Genomic DNA, 5,797 nt, shown 5'->3' on the forward strand with positions numbered 1-5,797 from the left:
CTGCTCTAGTTTTTTTAGGCCGCACACGTGTTCAACGGTTAAAGCTCTGCTTAGCAGGTATACACAAAACTGCAGAAATATCAGTCGACCATTGAGTACTAGTGCCGAACAGACGTTAGATAATCAGTGTAACGCTTAGGCTAAACTATGGGTTCCCTTTTCAGGCAGGTACCAGCCATAATAACCTAAGAGTCCAACACTAGTTGACCGCATCACCTCATTTAAGAGTTCAGCAAGAAGAAGAAAAGCAGCTGCATGACCATATAAACCAGAGCCAGTCTAATACCAGGAAGGACCGCCGTTACAGACTGAATCAGTTATTGAAGTAGAAGGGATTAGAATGGTCATTTTATATTCAAAAAAAAAAAAAAGATCAGCAGGCGTCCTTGTAAGCCATTTTTTTAACTTGAAAACAAAACCAGAAAAAACGAGAAAGACAGGCTATCTTCGGCACGCCGAAGATCTAATACCCTTGCATGTCCAACCTTTTCATAATTCCTATAGTGCTTTGACCGTATCTAAGAAACACAGGGAAAATAGGTAATGCCGAGTTTGGGCAATATTTCTTGATAAACAAAACAGGTCTTAATCAAAAACCTAGTTTTCGATCAATCGTTCCTATGGCTTATACATGATATTGTAGTCCAATGTAAAAAAGTTTTTGCAAAAATGAAGGGAGCATAGTTAACTCTTTAAATGCCGTGTTTAAGCAAAATATCTTGAATTACAAAAAAGTTTTCCATACAACAACTTTATTTTCGACCGACCGTGCCTATGGCAGCTATATGATATAGTGTACCAATCTTAATATATGAGGAGTAAAGTAAAACTAATAAATGCCGAGATTGGTCAAGATATTTTGAAAAAGTAAATGTGTTTTTATACAAAAATTAAATCTTTCCTATGGCAGCTTTATTATATGGTGTTACGATATTAATATGATTTTGCCTATATATAGTAAAACTAGTAAATGCCGAGTTTGGTCAAGATATCTTGAAAACCCAAATTTTTTTCATACAATAACTTAATTTTCGACCAATCGTTTGTATGGCAGATATATGATATAGTGGTCCGATCTTAATATGATTTTGCAAATTTATGAAGAGTATAGTAAAACTAATAAATGCCGAGATTGGTCAAGATATCTTGAAAAATAAAATGATTTTTCATACGACAACTTAGTTTTCGACCGATCGTTTCTATCACAGGTATTTGATATATTGGTCCGATCTTAATAGGATTTTGCATATATATGAGGAGTATATTAAAACGAATAAATGCCGAGTTTGGTCAAGATATCTTGAAAAATGAAATGTTTTTCCATACGGCAACTTAATTTTAGACCGATCCTTCCTATGTCAGCTTCAAGATATAGTGGTCCTATCTTAATATGTTTTTGTGGATATAATAGGAGTATAGTAAAACTAATTAATGTCGAGTTTGGTCAGGATATCTTAAAAAACAAAATGTTTTTTCATACAAACATTAAATTGTTGGAAACAGACAGACGGATAGACGGTCAGACGAATAGACGGTCAGACGGACAGACGGACATGGCTATGTCGACTCGGCTGTTGATGCTGATGAAGATTATATATACTTTATGGGGTCGTAGATGTCTCCTTCTTCATGACAAAATTATAATACACTCTGCAAGGGTATAAAAAGAATGAAAAGAAGAAATGCTGATGCTTAGAGCCATGGATATATTATTTTTTTTATTTTTGTAGTAGAAATACTCTTAACCAACCTACATTTTTGTTTTAACAGCGGCAACGCAACGTCTACGTTATCTTGGGCCCAACGATTAATGTATGAAGCTCAAGTAAAAGTGTGAGTAATGCGATTAAATAGTTGTAACGTTTAATGACAACTACTAAATATTAGCCGATAAGGGATCACACATTTAAAATGAACAAGTAAGAGGTTCTAGTCGAGAGCTCCCGACTAGGGGATACCCTGAACCCTCTTATTCCAACATCAAATGTATATATATTCTATTTTAGAAGCTATAAGTAAAGTTGGTGACTCAAAAATGCCCAAAAACATAGTATCGATATCGATTTTTATCGATTGCTTGGAAACGGAGAAGTTATCGATTATCAAAACAAACGCGATCTGCGCAGTCACTAGGAGCACCTACATCTAAAATTGCAAGTATCTAGCTCTTATAAGTTCTGAGATCCTTCCGTTCATACATACGGACAGACGGAGAGACGGACGACGGACAGACGGACAGACAGATAGACGGACATGGCTAGATCGATTGGTGCTGATCAAGAATATATATACTTTATGGGGTCAGGGATTCTTCCTTCTGCCGTTACATACATTTGGATTTTACACAAATACAATATACTCTTATACCCATTTTTAATGGGTTCAGGGTATAAAAATAATATCCCCATTCGGCTCCGCCGACACCTCCTTGGTCATCGGCAATTTAAAGCTCAGCATCAAGCACAGTGAGGCCCTTTTGGCTCAATACAAGTCTCGAATTTTATTAGAACTTAAGCTAAGTGATTGGACATCAGTAGTTCAAATTTGTAATACCTACGTTAGAACTTATTAATGGAGATCCTAAGTTTTAAGGTCTGTTAATTAAACAAAAAATTAAGATATTGTTTTGGAAATCAACCATTAAAAGTTTATCTTTATGGTCTGTCCAGTAGTTTTGCTACATTTGGAAAGAATGCTTTAGAAAGGTGGTAGGTTCTTTTTTTTTTGGGACAATATATTCTCGATTCTCATGGTTGGGAGATCCCCTCAATAGAGCGAAATAACCGTGATTGTAATTTTCTTTTTATTTGATTGCGTGTCGGCGCACCCTAACAACATAACAAATTAGCTTCTTTATTATTTTTGAGGATTTTGTAATGGTCGCAGTTATCCTACTTAAATTAAACCGCGTAAGCTACCCTAACAGCTTGCGTTTGTGTAACGACGCTATAGCGATCAGCTTTTGTCTGTCACGGTCAGCTGCGAATGATTCTGCCGCTGCGATAAACCGCCTGCGTGCACGTGGGCAGCGCAGCTATCTTCAATCTAATCCGCGAAAGAAAAAAGCTCTGAGACCCTTTATAAGCCTGTAGGTTTCGGATATAACCCTTCTTTTCAAAAATTACTTTACCATCGAAGGTCTGGCTACGGAGGTTCTAACACAGCCCCACCAAAAAATTAAACTAACAACAACAATTAAATTGAACCAAAAACAAAAAAAAAAAAAAGGAAATCCCTAAAAGTGGCCGATTGGCGAAATATAAATTTTTTTGTTCGTTTGATGATACACCTTTCGCTACACCACCCGTCCACCAACACCTCACCGGCATATATTTCTTTGTGCCAAGATCTGGTCACAGCTTAACCAGTTCTTGCCTGCCTGCCGTAAGTAATTTTTGGAGGAATCAATCTTGCCGCCGCCGTCTCTGACATAAAAACCCACTTATTTTGAGGCAACCGCCACGTGTGCCATTGGACGTCACTGTAAATTCGTGGAACGACAATGTCATTTCTGCCTCCATTTAATAGACGTCAGCCTCAACTGCAGATAAGCTGCCATTCCCTTGCTCATGCCAGCAATAAAAGGCAGGAGCCGTTCCCATAGTTTGGAATCCGGAAGAGGGAGTAGCCTTTTGGGCGCCGGTGCTCAGAAGCCCAGATGAAATCGCCCATTAAGTTGGCCGGAGCGTACAGATGCATGAAAATTGCTGTTAAATGCTTCTAGTGTACATTTAATTTTTTAATGTACATCTATATATGTATATCTTTATATATATAGAAAGAATTATTGGTATAAATCTATCCGCCTTCTTGTTGGAGTAAAGTCCAAAGTCATTTCTGAATTTTTTTATATATTTTTTAATTTTTCTCCCACATAGTTTCGGAGAGTATCTTCTATGTACTCACAATTTAAAAACCCTCCTGTGCCATAAAAAATAATCAAAACAATTTAAAGCCGCACAGAAGACAAAAGAAAACAAATGAAAGACAAAACAATACAATTTGCTGCAAACTCTCATCGAGATATACATGTAAGTCTGTACCTTTTGTTTTTGATTATATTTTCTTATTTTGGCACTGATAGGCACAGCCGATCTGACATGCGCACCTGCTGAGCTTTTTACGACTTTCTGTTTCACATTACGCTTTAGCTCAGATCAATATGTTTATGAGCGTGTCAGTCTGGCGAATGCTTATCATCTTTGATTCTACCTACACCCCGCTCAAATATTAGCTGAAACAGAAGACACATAAAAGAAAAGATTTTTAACAGAATCAAATATATGTACTCAAATATGTATAATCATGTTCACTGATCATCTGGTTGCGCTGCGCTCCGATTTGCTCATGCGCTTCACGCTTAACCTTCTGTTGCCCATATTTTTTCCGACCATACAATTAACCATCAACTACAATTATATTGACTCTATTTTAATCCATTTTATTTTTTGCTTTTGACGATTACACTTTAATTCAATTTACTAATGTCATTTTTTTTCATTGCCTAGCCTTATTCTATAATTTTTAAATGCAGTCTAGCGAAATTTTGAGTTTTTTTTTTGTGCTCATAGTTTATAAAATGAATTATTTTTGAAGAATTTTTGAGCCATTGTAAAAATATTAACTGATTAGTTTTAGTTACTGAATTATTGTTGAATCACTAATGCCACTTGTACTAAGATGCAGATTATCTAACGGAAGGATTAAATTTCATTGATAAATGCTTTTGTTTGAAATAAATATTAACTACGGATTTTGAATATGAATTGCTAATTTTTCTTTCCTGGTGACATGGTGATAAAATGTCGTAGAAGAATGTATTTTTTGGGATCTTCAAAACGTTAATCGCTGAATATCATGGCTGGGAGGCTAACGAACGCGAGAGTGAGCTTACATCCAAGACTTCGCCTCTACGGAATATATATGCCCTAATGAAAGCTATTACCATTGTATTGGCACTTTTAGTGCTCGTTAAGTTATGCCTGTTTGAGATTTCGATTCTTCGGAGTATCGGTCTTCAATTTAGATTCTGTAGGGATCCTAAAATAAAATTGTGTATGCAGGTCGAGACATGGCAAAAAGAACCCCCTTAACCGAAAGAGCTAGGCAGCAAGAGGATCCCACCCTGCCATGCTAACTCCACCAAGAGGAGCCTCGGTTGAATACTTCCCGAATTATTTTGTGAAGATTGGCTGCCCAACGCCGTCACCGTTGCTACCCGATATGTATTGCTAAAGTAGCTTCACCACAGTACATGCTACATAAATTTTTGGCGCCCAACGTGTGGCACGAGGAAGAATAAATATAAAAAAAAAAATTTGTCTTTATATTATTGTCCACGCACACTGACGTCGATGTGACTGGTTTAGTCGATCTTCCGCATGCGGAGATACTGGTATACAAGATAGTAATTAGGACTACGATGCTTGCAATTCAGAGCTTGAATTATGCTGAGAAACTGACCTTTCTTTATTGTTGAGTGGCTATATATAAACACGACTATAGTTATTAACACCATCTACACAATCGGTCCCATACATTTGCTCGTTTTCTTTCTTATAATTTTAGAGAAAGAACAGATTAGGTTTGCCTAGGTAGAAAGACTTTCAAATGCAATTTTAGAATACTGCATATTTTGATAAGATATCAGTACTGATTGCTACTTAATAGCTTGTTGATGGTTAAGTAAATCTCAGTCTTCATGGAGCCAAAAGTTGTAAAGTTGATTGAATGGTTTTGCATATCAAAGATAGTTAGAATGTTGCCCGAAACTTGGCCGTATGCTGCTTTGCATATC

This window comes from Drosophila virilis, unplaced genomic scaffold, assembly GCF_030788295.1.
Source record: "Drosophila virilis strain 15010-1051.87 unplaced genomic scaffold, Dvir_AGI_RSII-ME tig00001662, whole genome shotgun sequence".
In the NCBI taxonomy this organism is placed as follows: domain Eukaryota; kingdom Metazoa; phylum Arthropoda; class Insecta; order Diptera; family Drosophilidae; genus Drosophila; species Drosophila virilis.